Source organism: Catharus ustulatus, chromosome 12, assembly GCF_009819885.2.
Source record: "Catharus ustulatus isolate bCatUst1 chromosome 12, bCatUst1.pri.v2, whole genome shotgun sequence".
Taxonomy (NCBI): domain Eukaryota; kingdom Metazoa; phylum Chordata; class Aves; order Passeriformes; family Turdidae; genus Catharus; species Catharus ustulatus.
In genome coordinates, this window is record NC_046232.1 from 11,829,530 (window position 1) to 11,847,028 (window position 17,499).

At 37.5% G+C, this 17,499-nt stretch overlaps 1 protein-coding gene across 1 annotated transcript in view; it reads left to right on the plus strand.

Annotated features, from left to right (window-relative positions):
* The first annotated feature begins 4,231 nt into the window (after positions 1-4,231).
* SH3GL3 (SH3 domain containing GRB2 like 3, endophilin A3) overlaps positions 4,232-17,499 on the plus strand; it is a 58,622-nt gene continuing 45,354 nt past the window's right edge. Inside the window, exons 1-4 of the mRNA XM_033071120.2 lie at positions 4,232-4,282; positions 6,382-6,462; positions 15,185-15,335; positions 16,673-16,759. The gene's annotated coding sequence lies outside the window, so the exon portion shown is untranslated. The remainder of the gene's footprint in view (positions 4,283-6,381; positions 6,463-15,184; positions 15,336-16,672; positions 16,760-17,499) is intronic.

Below are 17,499 nucleotides of genomic sequence, written 5' to 3' on the forward strand. Positions count from 1 at the left end.
GAAACAAACTGAGCAGCAGGATAAAATCAGGGCAAGGTAATTAACATTCTGTTTATATTTTCAAAGAAGAAACAACAGGAAAAGAGCAGATGCCGATTCAGAATTGTGGACACTCCCAGGAATTTTTTGCTTTAGGTAAAACAGTAAGAACTGTCCAGAACCCGTGGGACTCAACTGGGCACTCTGGTGAAAGAGGTCAGATTGCACTGAGAATCAAGTCCCACAGAAGGGTGTCATTTAATACACATGGTTGCTTCTTGCACAGAACTGCTTCTCAGCTCCAGATGCACTTGTGGGGAAAAAAAAAAAAGGTCACAAGGGAACGACTAGAATTTAAAAATTATAATATAAATTAAAAGTGATATCAGAGCTATTGGGAGTTTGTTTAAGGCAAATTTTAGTCTGGCATTGTACCATGGGACCTTAACACACCTGAAGATATATAGCCCAAGTGCTACAGGGGAAAACAGAACAATCATGCAGCAATCAGTCATTTTTTAAAATACCACATGGGGCATATGGCAGAGAACAAAGATTATTCTGTGCACAGCACCTACTGCCAGTGCAGTGTTCTTTGAGGGGCTGATTCAGAAGTCAGATGTGCAGAAGGGACTGGATTTATATCAAAATATGTAAGGTTTTGGGGACCTTACCAAAGAAAAGCGAAATCATAAAAAAGGCTAGCCCTGGTGAGGGCTACTACAAAATTCCCAGCTGCCCAAGGTGAACCTGATTGTTGTTAGTGATTGTGTCCCTGCAGCTTTGCAGAAGTTGAATACCTTCAGTTCCACCCTTTTGGTCACAGACTTGATCTAGTGAGAGTTGAAATCTCTGTAAGTTTTTTTTTGTAATCTCAGAGTGCTTTAAAACATGCACCCATCTGCAGCCTGTAGTGAGCAGAACTACCTGTGCATCTGATTTTCGTGTCTATACAAGCAGCATTAAAATAATTTTACCAGTTTGTTTGAAATACATCAGTAGTTTTATTTAGGCCTGTAAGTATATAGCAGTTGTATCTGAATATCTGAGCAAAGGTGATTTCATGCAGAGAGAAAGAGAAATTACTGCTTTTCTCCTGTGCAGCAGTTTATACTGAGGTAGGATTGTCTTCCATTCTAGGGAAAAAATAAAAAAAGTTTAAATATCAGTGAAAGGAATTTTGAGGCAAGATTTCTTACAAAATTGTCTCTGTAGACTCAAAAAGTGAGAATTTTGGCTGTTATTTCACAAGCATTTAGGGTGAAACTCTGGACAAAAGGGTACAGTGACAGCCTGTCAGTGAGGCGTGGTTTGGACACCAGGTAGGGGAAAAGCATTTGGCTAAGTCACAGCTGTGGAACCTGAGAGAGATGTTCAGTACCCATTTCTGAAGAACTTTCTAGGTCAAACCCTTTAGCCAGACTGTATGTCAATCTCTTCACTGGTAAAATATGGATCATATTCCCCAACTACACAATGAGTTAGGTATCACAGCATCCTTAACACTTATGAATTCTTGTGATCATTCACTGGGAGGTAAAACATAATCCAAATACAAAGTAATCAAAGTCAAAGCCTTCCATGCAGTAGGAATACCCAGTATGAGTTATTGGGAATAAATTTCCATTGCAGCCTATTTCAAATGTTGCTCTTATGCCATCTGAAGTTTCTTATGGCAGTATTAATTTCTTTGCAATAGATTTTATCATGGAGCTACAAGGAATTCTTGCCTAGAAGAGAGAACTTGTTGATTTTCATATCTATTAGTCCAGTGTGGCGCTCATGGGTTTATTTTACATGAACAGATCTGGTTGTTAAGGCAGCAGTGTGTTTGCTGTTGTTTTCCTGTGTTGTTGTTTTATGTTTGGTGGTGAACCATAAAATATTTCAGGACTTTTAGCTATATATTTTAAAGTTTAGCTGAGTCTTTATAGTAACCTATTTTTTCTCTAAGATGTCATTACATTAATTTTTGAAGTCTTCAAATTTTTCCTTTTTTTTTAAATAAGAAATATAAAGGGGGATTAAAAGCAAACTGGATTTGTACTTTTAAAACTTATTGGTTTTATGTAGTGCTCTGGCAGAACCTAGATATATAAACTTTGTATATTATATCCTTGTAGAATTCCCACTGTGATACATAAGCAGAAGAAGTAGGGCATAGAGGACAGATTTACATTTCTCTCCCTTTATTTGTTAAGAGTTTAACTTTTTTTTAGCTGCAGTGTGCATAAATCCATGCTGTATAATATCAGAAGCATTTTGTTGAAATCAAGTTCCTCTAGTTGTCTAGCATACTAAATTAGAAAGACAATAATCTTTCTTTTACTAACATGGTTCTTTCTAACCCAGTGACCCAGATCTCAGTGAGTTTCCTTAAACTCAGAAATATGATTTCACAGAACAGTCTGTACAATGGTACTAGTTCTACCTTTTAAAAATGGTTTTGGATGGTATTTTCATCTGTTTGGTTGCATATTCTTTCTGTTTGCTCCAAAGCAAAGCTAAGATAATAATAATTCCTAATTTATCAACATGGCCCTCATTGATTTCTCATCATCCTTTTACTAAACTTTTCAAGGGATTTTAAAAATGAATTTTTTATTGAGAAATTATTTCAGGGCATCATGCTACAGCATAGGAACTATATTTAAAGGACATTTACCCAACTGAAATAAGCAGAATAACAACAGGCAGAAGATATTTCACTGTAAATTGGAAGGAAATCAGTAGAAGCTAATTGGTTTATAAAATAAATGATTGGAATGATTTTTAAATAAATTATGAGTAGGTATACTAGAGCTTATAAATAAACTCCATATCCCTCTAGATAGTTCCAACAGGCTAATCTTAGGAAATTAAGTATCAGTAAATCAGAACAAGGATGCTGTAACATTGCATGGATAGACATCCCCTGATATTCTTGGCACTTACCTGATGTTATTTCATTTATGGAAACTAAATTTCAGCATAGACAGCACTGCACTTCACCTAGTGACAAAATGCTCAATGTATCATTTAAAAAAAAAAAAGTATTTTTAGACTTCCAGTGAAACTGCAATAACCCCCCGACTCGCTGGAGGTCAGAAAATCTAAAGCTCATGGAAGTTTTGTATTGAATCAGCTTTTCCAGAAAAGTTGAAACAGTAGGAGGTATCAGGGAGCTCTGAATAACCCCTTTAAATGAGCTTCTATTGGATACATTTGCCAAACACATTTTCACCAGTTTATCTGTGTATTGGTTTAGGTCACGTTCCAGTAGATGTTCAACATGACTTCAGTGGATGAGTGAGTTTACATTCAGGGTTGCTCAGTTTAGTAGCAGGCAGTGGTTTTAATCCCTGTGGAGCTGCTATTAGCCATTGGTTGACCTGAAATTCCCAGGAACTGGCTTTAATGCAGAGCCTGGTTTGCTCTGCCTGGTTTGCTGCTTTGGGTGGGCTTTGTTGAAATTTGAACCAGTCCCTCCCTTAAGCTGGCTTTTCTTAAGTTTTTCCTCTTACTCTTGAGAAAATCTGTTTTTAACAGTACTTCCAAGCACTCCTCCATGATCATGCTATTTCTTGTGCTGATTGCCTTTAGGGTTTGGCCAGAGTGGTAGGGAGGGCCAGGAACAAGAAGATGGGCAGGGGCAAGCAAGGGTGTGCTTTCACTGTGGCCTCCAACATCAGCAGGTTTTGTTCCTTGCCTAAGAGGGATACCCTGAGTGTCCAGACAGTGTGCAATTAAATTCCAAAGGTACTGGAGGGAACATCCACATGTTTTTAATAATGACCCTTAGAAATTTAATGTGACCTTTTTTTTTAGTATCATTTGGGATCTGGCAGTCTAACTTTTGATTAGGTTGCAGAAGGGCTGCGTTTTATATCAGAAAAAAAAATTATGTCTGTATTTGGCTTGCAGAAAAGTACTTGAAATCAGTGTGCAATCCTCAGCAAAGGATTCTTTTATGAATGCAATGTTTAACAAGCAAATACATTTCATCTGCTTTTTTAACAAGGGGAATATTGCTGTGATTTAAAAGTCTGAGGTATTTTCTAGGAGTATTTCTCTATGTTCTTACGGCAGATTTCTTTGTATTTATCTTACTGGGAACTACTAGTTGATGGGACAAAATGTGATTGCAGGCTCTTTTAGCTTTAGAAGGTCCTATTCAGTATTCCCCATGTGTGAAAATCTCACTAGCTGGCATTACAAGGGCAGAATCTTAATGCACTTCTTTGGGTTTGTTGTGTAGAGCGCTGGTTTAATGTGGCCTCTGCCTTTTTACTGGCTAATCGAGGTCCACTGGGACTGGAGATGGGTAAGCAGCTATTTCACTTATCTTGTGCATGTCCATATACAAAGATACATGGTTACTTACCACGGAGATGGACAGGAAATAACAGTGAGGGGGGAGATCTTTACCTCATTAGTAACATTACATTTCCTATAGTGCATATTTTTCATATATTAAAAGTTAATAAGATGGTGTTAGCTTACCAGACTTAAAGAGAGATGTGATCATAGTAAATATGTCTAGAGCTTCAGAAAATATTACTGAAGTATTTTAAATCATTTCCAGAACTTTTTCCTCCTGGAAACGAATTTTTTATTCCTTAAAGTCTTAATGCCTGCAGGTACCATAATAAAATTAGTGTTTGATATGATATTGGATATAACAGTTACAGTTTGAGCCCCCAGTCTTGACTAGGGCTGTGGAGTAGCAGGGGTGGAGCAACATCCGTAGCAGGAGAGCTCCTCTCAGAAGACATTGAAATGTGCCTGGACAAGACTCAGAGAGGTCTTGATGCATCCCTTTTATAGATAAGGAATTGATAGATTAAATTAGACACTAAATTAATAACTAAGTTACAACAGAAGTGAATAAAATCTTCTTTGGAGAAAGCTCTGTTTATCATTCCTACAGGTATTGTGTATGTTTTGCAGTGGGCACACTGTCAACCAAAGCTAAGTTTAACACACACATAAAAGGTACTTTGCTGGCATCTTTTCATTGCCATTATATCAAAATTACTGTAGCTCATATGCTGTGGCTTCAAATTGCTTCTTCTATATATGAACAGAGAGCTGCTTGTAAGAACAGATAAGAACCCAGAATATAGTTGGCACTAAATAAATAATACTTAATATTTTCATCCTTTTATAAATAACTCCCTTGCATTCTTCTCTCAAGTTTACACACATACTTGGATGGGGTTCTGTTTAACATAGATATTTTTCCCATTGTTTAGAGAAAATATATTGAGGGGAGAACTTTTCAATTAAGTGCCCATACTCCAAGAGTTTGAAAGCTCACTCACTTCTCGGGAAGCTTTGGAACTCCTGTAAAATGCTTCCATGTATTTCTGTATCTGAAAATATGAAGCAAAAAATAGATTAACAGGAATGTTGAGAAAGAGGATTGCTCAGAGAGTAAAAATATAAGGGAAAACCCCACCATGGAAGTGACTGGCATTGTATCAAGCCTAGCTCGGTGTGGGAGACTCCGAGCCTTTGCACACCGACTGCATTGCTGATTTCCTTTGTGCAAAATGTAATTTTGGAGGAAGTTTTGCAGGAAAATCCAGTAAGGTGCAATAGCCTTGGTGTTATATTCAGAGTATGAACAGCTAATACTGCTTATTTTTGTTAGTGCTTAGCATGAAACAGACTTCTTGAAACTCCCTGGACTGAGCTCCTTGTGCAGCATCTGACTATGCAGCGAGCAGCTGTAATTGCTGTGAGACTGTCTCTCCTGCATGAAACGTTGGGCACAGACTAAAATACATCTCTAGTTTTGTGGGTGACTTTAGGTAGTTTGGCATAGAGGCGATAGAGCCAATTTCTGCAAAATTTCAGCAGGCAGATTAAGTCCCCTGATGAGATTTCTGATAAGATTTAAAATATCTTTTGTAGCCTGTGGAAATGCGACTTTCACAGTTCTGTGATAGCTCTCGAAACTTTTGATTTTGCTGCAATGTTTTTAATACTGAACAGAAAAAAGCACTAAACTGATTTACTGAAAAAAGGCTTTCGTATGCAATACCCATCAAATTCACAAGGACTGTAACTTAACCTTTTCTTCTTACTGTTGACATTGTATCTTGCCTTATTTTTACACAGTTCAGTGGAAGTTACGCTTGCAGCAGACTGCAGGCTCTTTCTGCATGTCAGTTTTGAAACATTTTCACTAGGCAAAGCAGTTTGAATCCCAAGAATAGGAGATACGGGCTCACTACCAGGGTAGTTTTACACAAACATTTAATTTGTTACTTTTCTGCTCTTTCTCCCTTTTTTTTTAAACTTATAGTCACTTTTATAGTGACTGTATTTGGTCTGCAGAAAAGTACAGAAGTAATCAGAATGTTTATTTTATCACCAAGTATGTATGATAACATTTGCTGTAAACCATTTTTTTAGGTTCCAAGAGAGTACAGTTGATTAGATGCATATTTTCTGCATTATACATCAGATCACACCCAGATGCACAGCTTTTCTCAGGTAAGTGAGCTATTGTATATTCTCCTTTTTCCTCCCTTCCCCAACTCCCTTAATTAATAAGGAAAACCAGAAATCTATCTGCATGAAGCTTGTTTTAAAATCAGTACATATATCTATGGAAAATAATATCTAGTATCTAGGATTTATCCACTGGGGCCAGCTCTAATAATGAATTTGAAATAGGATTTTCTTACTACAGAAAAAAAAAAATTTCCTCAGACTCAAAGATAAATCAAAGGGAAGTGGCACCCCGGTGGACCAGACAACCCATTGGCAGCACAGTCACATGAAAGCCTCAGAGGTCACTACCTCAGTATCAGCAAAGCTATTTGTAGAGCTCACTGTGGAGTTTCACATCGTGGCTAAATCAGAATACTTAATAACCTGGCACCCAAATTTCACATGTTGCCAGCCTCGGTCCTTATGTGAGCCTTCCTTTCACTGCTTTGGAAGCTTCCCCTTTGAGTTGTAAAACATAGATACACAGTCCTATGTTTTGACAACTCAAAAAAAATTACAGTAATTTCACGATTATAAGCCGCACTGAGTATAAGCCGCACATTACAATACAGAGTGTGATAAAAGGTATCTGTTCTATCACCATCTGTTGAGGGTGGGGGCAGTGATCCTTATCTCAATGGCAGATATTCTGCTAATGGGCCATCCATTGAAACCAGGCAGGGCATTGTTCTTTATCTTTTCCCAACCCATCCTTCCTCCAGCCAGTCTTTTTCTGCTCATGGCCATTGAGTCCCACTGTGGGACTGATAAAATTACTGCATCCCATTGAAAGTTGCTCCAGCCAGGGGGAAGAGCCCAACATTTCTTACCAAGATAAAAACAGAGGTTTTGGGACACTAAGGGAGCCCCTTTCTCCACTGGACTCCAGAGGAAAACCGGATTTCTCCACATCACCGCTGCTCCAACTGAGCCACATCTGTCACTGCAGGAGGATGCAGCCACCATGGAATGGGACTGCTGCCAACACCCTGCCTGACGGGTGTCAGGTTGTACTCTGACTTTGTCAGGGTTTGCAGTTTGTTTCTTTGCAGTACTGTATTTCTATTTTAATTTCCCTAGAAAAGAACTGTTATTCCTAATTCCCATATTTTTGCCTGAAAACCCCTTGATTTCAAAATTATAATAATTTGGAGGGGAGGGGGTTTACATTCTCCATTTCAAAGAGAAGCTCCTGCCTTTCTCAGAAGACACCTGTCCTCCAAACTAAAACAACAACTTTTTGTTATTTGTCGATATATACGCCGCACCTGATTATAAAGCCGCACTTTGGGTACACACCAAAATTTTAGTCAAAATGGTGCAGCTTATAATCGTGAAGTTACTGTAATTTAGAACCAGCATTAAGAGACTTACTGTGTGTATGTACAGGTAGGTGAATTTTAATGTAAAAAGCATGCTGGCTACATCTACAGTAGATACTCTGAAATGAGAAGGACAAGATAACTCTATTGAACTGTGCTTTTCTTTCAGTCTATGATACAACTAGGACCATTGCAGAATTTTCTTCAGAAAATTAAATAAGCTGTTTATGAGTAAAGTACCTGCTTGGCATGTTTTTTTGTTGTTGGTTTTTTTTGTTTGGTTTTTTTTTTTTTAGGATGCTTTGGTTTCTTTTGGGGGAATGGAAATGTAGGTCAGACACTTGAACCCATTCCCACACACATTTTCTTTTCTACCCATCCATTTATTTTGATTTTGAAAAATTGCAATGGGATTTTCTGAAATTTCTGAATTTGTGTCTCATGTCCCTTTTCTAATGTAAGAAGAGCCTCCCCAGCCAACTGGTATCTCCCAGAAGCCAAAAATGCTGGAGTGATGGCCTGTCCTCACTTTGAAAAGAGACTGTGGTGCACTGCAGGAGATGTAGTTCGACAGGAATGTTCAATCTATACAGCAGATCAGGAGCCAAGAAATGCTTGAATAGAGCTCCCACGGCTAGCAGGGCTCTGAGCACCTCACTTAATCTGCAGTGTGACCACTCCCCACCTGTAAATTGACACACACTTCCTTATTTCACAAAGGCTTCAAGAGGATAAAAATCTGTGAAAGTTATGAGATTCTCAGATACTGTGATAAGTCCCAGGATAAACAAATGTTGAATGCAAAACAGCAGCTTGCATGGTACATATTCAAGGGCATGTGGAATGAATTAGAAAGATGAAGAGAGGGAGCAAAAGAATGAGAATGGGAAGAAGCAGAGGGAGGAAGGATAGATAGAAACACTGCAAGTCAGGCAGTGTCACTGGAAGCTATGGGAGAGTTACACTGAGTCCTGCACACTTTGAGTTCAAACTGCAAATAATCTTGGAATTGTATATAAAGCAAACCGAGCCAACAGCTTACTAAATGAGTTTTCTGCAAAATTCCAATGTTGACATTTTTGTGAAGTAACCAAAAGTAATTCCCAAAGAAGCGTTCTTACTGTGTGCATTTAGAACATAAGTGGTGATATTAAACCTAGCTTTTATTTAATATCTCATAATAGCCTTTTTTGGAGGGAGAACAATATATATGCTGGTTAAGAAAATTAATTTTCTGTACTGTGCCCTGACAGTGGTGTGAGGGAAAAGGCAAGTCTGGATACACACATGTGTGGATCTGTAAATAATAGGCAATAAGGCCATACACACAATTCCTTAGCTGCCCTTTCCCTTCCTTTTTTTTTTTTTTCTGTTGAGAGTGCATATTATGAAACTACATACTGGGAACAGATTAATGGATTATTTTTCTGACAATGGAATATAAAGATTAACCATTCATTCATTAAAAAAATAAATTCATTTTTAGAACTGCAGATTTAGCAATATGACAGATCAGTTAGAGAAACTGCTGCTGCTTTTCAAAGAACTGAAGAGTGTGGTCAGTAAAGAAAAGGAATAGCCGTTTGGCATGGCAAGAAAGATGTGACAAAACTCAGAGGAAAAAATGTAGGATTCATGTATAGAAAGCTTTACTACAGTAATTCCAGGTAGATGGTTTTATCTTACTGCTGGAAAGTGTGGAAAGCCTGCCATTTGGATGGAGAGTGCGTGTCCTTTTTGCTCCAGAACATCCTGGATGCGATGCATTCCTGTGCAGAAGGACAAAACTCCCAGCTAAGCTTTCCAAAAAGGATTTAGGCAATGCACAGTAATTTATGCTGGCTTTCTGCACCAGAGGTCAAAATTGCCACTGGTCATACTAATGACAAGCCTCTGCTCGACTGCAGTGAAACAACAGTGGCTGCAGATTAGGTGAGCTGATATTGCAAAACCTCTTTCAGCAGCAAGGAATGAAAGGGCTTAGCATTAAATAGAAGGACCTGAAACAGAGCTGCTCATGATTTGCTGAGGAATGCCTCAAAGTCACTCTAAGATATCTAATGCTCATACCATTTACACTAGGCTGGGCTGCCTTAGAAGCAGATGAATACTTTGAGGGTTTTTTTTTCCCTCTTTGCAGTGATTCACTTTCAACTAAAAACAATGGCTCTTAAGAAATAACTGGCTTAGGTACTTCTCTAAGTGTTCACTTTGCATATACATGCATTGTAGGCATCTTCATCTCCACAATACCCCAAATCTCCTTGATATTTATAAACGTCAGAAGCAAATTTTAAAATGGTATTTAGATAGTGTCTGAAATCCTATTAGGCACCTCATCTGCATTTGTGTGTCTAGATTCCATTTAAAATCTGATGCTAGAAGGCCATGTGACACTTGAAACAGAACTTCAAAAATGTAGTTTTTACAGTCTGATCTTCATGGAAAGTATTATATTTTGAAATTCTTCAGGCAGAACTGTTAAGACAAAAACAATCCACAACTGAAAATAGTGACTTTATGTTGTATTTTGAAGATTTTGTCTGCCAGTCATCAAGTAGAGTATATTTTGTGAGGCAAGATCATAAGCTTATTGAAATTAAAAAGTACTCTTTTCTTTCAGTGAGCTTCACATCACACCCTTCACTGAAGTATATCCAGATAGACTTACACACTGTTTAGTGCATTTTATTTGAATGAAAGTGAAAACTAATGCAAGTGTCTAGAGAAAACCAGCTAAAAATTAAATGGGTAATAGACCTGCTGAACAACTGATGAAGAAGGTAGCTAAGTACCCAGAGGGGTTTGGAAAGAAAACAGCAGGTATTATTTGAATAAACATGTTTCAAATAATGAAATTTGTCTAATGTCTGTACAAGAAGTCCAGAAAGCCAACAAAGGGTTTTAATCATAGATAAATTTCAAAACACAATATTCTGGAATTTGTCATCAAAATCCTTTGGTACAGAAATTGATAGATTCTATATGGCATGGCACATTTTCTCATCACACGAATGAAATACAATAAGGCATACACTTTCCCATACCTTATGACTTTTCTTCCCCACATCTGTTTTGCACAGTGGTTTTTAATTTTAGGATTTCACCACCACCATTCCCCCTTTCCTCCTGAAGCAGGCAGTGGGAGATCACTGCCATCTACAGATAGAAGATAGTATCACTAATATTAGAGTAAATTGTTGGAACAGTTTCATGCTGGAACATTTTTCTCTTTTTCTCTTGAGCACTTGTCTCCTCAACGCTGCTTTCCTCTTAAAAAAAACCCACAGTCACCCAACACACACTGTCATTTCTTTGGCACCCTGTTCATAATCACCCTCATTAAAGAGGGTGGTTCTCTAAGAATCTTAGAAGCCCTGTAATATTTTAAGTCAAAATTGAAAGGAAAAAAAAAAAACCAACAGGATTCACAAATGTGCTTTCCATTACTTATTACATTTGTCAAAATTTAGTATACATGTCAAAATTACAAATGGCTTCTTACAGCTTTCTCAGAAGGCAGCAGAAAAATAACAAACTCTGTGGACATTTGTGTAGATGGATTAAATGGGTACCTGCTTTCCATGTACAACTGCTTGGGTCATAGTTTCAAGATGACACATCAGGCAAGACAAGCAAGTATGGCACTGTAGGAACAGCAGAGATACAGCCTAATCTCAATTTAATCTGTCTTTTATTGTCTTCCTCCAAAGAAGGGAATAAGAAAATTGATAAAGCTTCTTGTTATTTTTATTTTATTCTACAACCACGCATCTGCAGCCTGTCAAAACTCATTACGATTAATACAACTTTAAAAAGAAAAAATAACAAAATCCATAATTTCCATCCTGTATCTTCTGTGTTTAGATAGAAAGTTGTTAATTGCAACAAAAATGTTTATCAAACATGTCAGATATCCATTATTAACATACAACAGCATTCACTATTTTTTAACCTCTTTCAATAGGTGCTGTTCTACTGAATTATTGAAATTACTGCCTATCTGATAACATTAAAAATATTAGAATCACAGATTTGGCAGATTAAAAGCAGTCCAGTGTCCCCTTAAGGATGATTTGGCAGCTTGCATTTCTATTTCTGCCTGTTATACTTGACACAGTAAAGAAACATGGGCAGAACCAAAAAGAACCTATTTCCCTCTGAAATATCTAAGTGTAGGATTGGCCTCACTGAAATTACTTTTACCTATGAACTTGAGTATTTAAGTCAGCAAGAGATCACACAGCTGTAATATTTAGGTAAAAAAAATAAGGCAGAAGCTAAATGCAGTGAAGTAATCTGTAATTGCAGGGATTTGTATTTGCTGTCTGCCCAAATAGTCTTCATGAACTGGAGAAATGCTTATTTGCTTTCCAGGTGAGAGAAATTTCCTGGCTTGTCTTCCTGCTGTCTGTACATCATCCTAGCAGCCAGAGTAGAATTCTGCTTTGATTTTGGAGTCCATTGCAGCATGATAATATGATTGCTTCAAGGAACATATTCCTGTACTAGCAACACCAAACAGGTCAATTTTGGGATAAGTTCAAGGAACAAAAGTTAGTCTGGTCTGATCATAGGGAAGGAGAGATCTCTGACTCTGAAAACCTTTACCATGACTGTTCTGCACAACCAGTTTCCTTTTTATGCTCCTGTGCCCACTGAATTGCAGAAGATATGTCTGATTTCCTTTAAAACTTGACAATTTGAATCCAGTTCATAAGAGCAACTTTCAAAAAATACAGGCTGAAAATTTAGGCCCCACTCAAGTCAGTGGCGAAAGTCCTGTCAGCTTCAGTAAGCTCAGATTTTCTTTCCTGATATGGATTCAGCTGCTACCTTTAAATACTACAGCTTTAAGGTTGTTTCCACATGTAGAAAGTCAGTGTCAGGTGTGTTTATTATTTTAAACCACAAAATTTCTTTAGAAAAGTAAATATCTGAGTACCTTTGCATTTCAACGAGCAAGATAAGAAGTCTGACAAGAGGCATGCCTGTGTTTCAGACATTTTTAACATGTATTTAATTGAAATAGAAGTTTTGTGGAAACTACAGAAGGAAAGCTAGTTCGTTCCCCCTCTCCCTCTCTAAGGGCGTTTCTATATGTAGCCAGGAGGTGGCATTCATGGGTAGCAGTTAAAGGAATTCGTATACACGATTTCTCCTTTGCATATGAGAGAAAAAGGTTTCTTACTATAGTGGCAGTTAGTCAATTAACTGAGGCTTAAACTAATGCAATAAATTTGCTTTATATATTCTTTGTTTTACGAGAAGTGGCAGAATTATCCAGTAGTAGCCATTAATCTTCATGATGAGACAGCAGGGATCTGGCAAGTTATATTCATCTTCCTGTAAAGTATTTGATAGTAAAAGTCCTTGTCTTCAGTTACATCGTTTTGTTCCTCCAAATAAGCCAGTTTGCAATAATTCATTGACCACAATAATACCCACTATAACACTGTTATAAGAACAGTTAGGAAATCTGAGGGGGGAAAAACCCAGCTGAATTTTATCCAGTCAATGAATCTTAATCAGATTTTTCAAAGTCTGATCATTCCCAGTTGTGATCCAGTTGGTCTATGGAGTATTGCCATATTTAACATCTGTGTCACATCATGCCTTTCCTGTTGCCTCATTGATCAACAGACAACATGTGATGTTTCCCACATGTTCAAACACGGCAGATCCCAAAAGACCTATTAAATTACACTGAAAGCAAAACAACATCTATGTTGTAAAAGTTTTGTTAAATTCAGGTATGCCTGAATATTCACAAACTTGCCATAAGATACCTACTGATATTCAAATAGCTTTCAAAAATCAGACAAACTCTTTGAAATGTCTACATTGTGTATTATATAAGGACTCTGTCAAAGAGTTGATAAAATTTTCTGTTCTGCAATGTAAAGCAAGTTAAAATAGAATTAAGCATCTACTTACACATGGAGAAGATAAACCACTGGATCTTTTACTTCATTTTACTATTTGTCTCCTCTCACTACATGCAATCTGTGTCCTTGCAGATTTTTTACTCAGATTTCTTGATGATTGTATTTTTTTTCTCAGATAAAGCTGAATAAATAATGAGTTCTAAAAGCTTGTGCATTGCATTCTCTAAGCAAGGCAATGCAGTATGTGCTGCTCTTCAGTGTGGCCTTTTTCCACTGAAAAACATCATTATAAAGATCAAGACTTACTAAGATGTTACTTTAACATTCGTTCTGTACCTGAATAACAGTGACATGAAATTCTAGATTTCAGACAGCAAATGTGATCCAGTGTACACCAGCATGGTACAACATTCTGCTCTGAAACAGAATGATACAGTAATTCATGATACAGTAATTTTAACATTCTGTGAATATCCTTCACACCTTTCTGGAGCTAGTGCTACTCTTCTAACAACATGTCAACTTCAAATTTTGTGCTGGCATTTTCAGCCATGAGAGTTTCAGCATTTTCTGATGAACACAGGCAGCTGTATGCAGGAAATCAGAACCTTGATTTTGTCATCTGCGAATCAGCAGCACAGAAAACTCAGGTGCAATCTGTTTAAATCAAAGCAACGTTTCTCCACATTACTACAATGACTCATCAAAAGCTTCTTTTGCCTTACTCTGTAACAAGAAGGAACACAGCTACTTTAGAAGGGCCACCTCAGAGAGAGATGTTCCTTCTGTGTTTATTGATGATACCATCAATATTTGGTTTTCTCCTTAAATCAAATAGATTTTTACTATAGGTTGCTTTTTCTTCCCCAGAAACACGGTTAAGAAATTACAGTTCAGAAGTGGCCACATATTTTTTTTGGTATTTTCCAATAGAAAAAAAGGTTGTTTCTTTTTCCCCAACCCAGCCTCTGCTGGTGTCTGTGTTACCTTGCTGTGCCTCCATGCAGCAGCTCCCCCAGGACCCAGCTGGGTTCCGTGGCTCAGACTGCGGCTCCCAGCCGCTGCTCCCGGAGCAGGGACCTGCACTGGGGGATGCAGTCCCTGCAAGGAACACATCCACAGGGATCCAGCAGCCAGAGTAGCTGCTCGTGTGAAGTAACGCTGCTGCACTGACAACAATGAGATTAAGTGATGTTTCTTCTGGTTTGGTCAGAAAATGGAAATATTTCCATTTAGGGCAATAGACTTATCCAAAAAGAAACATCTTACAGGTTTTTTTCCAATTGTTTATCAAGTTTAAAACTGCAAGTGAGAAGGAAATAAAAATGCTCTGGGTATCCTGGATTAGTAATACTCCAGTATTTTTGTCTCCACTGTGGAGTAATTTTGGACAGTCACAACTTTAGTTCAATTTGCACACACATCTAATTTTTGTTGAGCAGTCTAGCATTTTTCTGAGAGCACTTAGTGCTCAGGTATATGTTAATTACAAAACCTCTTATTTTTTTTCAGTGATACCAGGAACAACATAGGCACCTGAAAGTTACATTATCTCTGAGCTGGAGCTGTCCAGGAGTCCATCTACATGGTATCATTTGCAAGATTAGGATTGGATTGCTAATTTTTAGAAGCTTCAGAATGACAGAGCTGCATACACAAAAAAGTAAGTTGTTGAGTTCTTAAAATTAGAGTATCTACTTATAGTATGAACATATGTAACTTTAAAAAAAAATCTGTCTAGATTTTGAACTCACCTAAATTGTTTATATATCTTTTTCAAAGAAATACATAATTAGAACCATCTTTATTATTTAATGGCATAAGACCTAACAAACTTTTGTTTTGTTATTGACACTTGCAGAACAACAGCCAGAGATTTAGTGAAGTGAGGACAGAAGGTATGTGCAGTATCAGGGAGAAGCATGTGGAATACAAACACAGGAAGGAGACAAGAAAAGCAAAGATCTGGATAATGGTAAAGCAACGCATATGGAAAGTCAGCTTGAGAAGAACAGTCACATATGCCAAAAAAAATTCACTAGCTACATTTAGTTAGAAGATCTGGGGAGCAAACATAAGCATCCTAAACAACTGCAGTAGGTTAGCCAGAGTGTCTGCTGGCCCCAGGGTCACATATTCCTGCTCCAACTGCCAGCAGTGTCCCTTTGGAATGAGGAGCTTTCCAAGTGCTGGCCAGTGCTGGCTGTGGAGAGAAAACTGTCTGTTCTTTTCCTTTTCTCATGATTTCTTATGAAATGTATACTGCAATGTAAAGCCCTGTCAGAAGTACCTGAGCCAGTTGATCTGTGCAGAATGTGCTGATCTGCAGGATTGCTTGGTTGCGTTCTAGAAACAAAAATGTAGTGCTGGCCTGCTCCTGCACATGAACATATCTTTGTATGACCAATCCTTTTTGTTTAATTATAAATAATTCTTTCATTTTAATGTATAGAAAGGCTGCTAAAACAGGCACATGAGATATCCTTACTGTCTTGTGCATATTTTCAGAAGGATTTTCTTTCATTCTTGTTATTGGGATCATTTGCTGTTGGCATTGCTTTCGCAGTGTCAGCTCCCAAGTCTGTTGTGTGACATCTGTAAAATAATGAAATGGATGACATTGGGACCAATTTCACCAAGTGTTCTGGTCCTTTGGATTTCACTCTGGAACACTGTGTTTTATCTTACTTCATTTGCTTGGGTCAAATCTTAAGAATCATTGTCAATTGAATTTAATAATCCCCATTTTTTCTAGAATTGTCAAACTAGATGAATCTGAGCCTGCTTTACTTTGAAGGCTTTCCACAAGTTTGCTCTTGTGGAGTGGGTTATTGGCCAACTGTTCTTTCAAATGAGATCATTTTCCTACAGGATCATATTTTCCAAATACTTGTTTTCTAAACAATAACTTTCAAATATGTTCTCTTCCTGTGACCTAAAAACAATTTTGATGACTAACATGAAAACTAACTGGGTAATCTGCACTGTCATTACTTACAGATAATCCTTACAGACCATTAATGGATATCACATCATGTCTGAGAGTCTTGCTCACTGTTGTTTGTAGTTGCTCTTGTCCTGGATCAGGTGAGTACATCCAAACTCTCCTTCTAATGCCTTGTGTAGAAATGTATTGCATGATAAGCTGAAGAACAGTAATTTCTCTTTTCCTTAAGGCCAAAATATTTTTTCAGGTATTTTAATGATGTAGTCAGCATGATCCAGAATCAAATACAATAGAATTTTATCACAAATTCATCTTTCCTCCTTTTTTGATGTTTTCTTTTATGGCAGTAACCACCAAAGACTCAAATTGTATTTCAACAACAGTTTTCATTATTTTTAAGAGATACTCAAATGAATGTGTATGTAGTTGGATTAAAATTCCAAGTAATTTCAAATGCTAAGATGCATCTAGGTAATTTTAAAAATTATTCCAGTTTTCATTTTGCTGGAAACCTGATAATTCTTATGGCTGCTACTGGAATTTCAGCTGTTACAAGATGATTTGTTCATTGAAAACCAAACACCTGTAAGATTGTTTACCCTATCTTTAGATTGAGTTTCTGATTACAGTGTTCTTCCCATAGTATTAGCCACACTGAAATGCAAGGGAATTATAAATTTAACCTTTTACCCAAGCCTCTATCTTGTTTGAATTTCACAGAACCAATGCTCAAGCACAGTTCTCCCATGTAAGTAGGCAGTTCATGTTTTCTAGCCACTACCTTGATCTGAGCCCAGGAGTTCTCAGTCTGTACAAATTCCGTTGTCCATTTCAGCACACCTGATTCAGTAACATGTTGGAGCCATTATGAATTACTCTC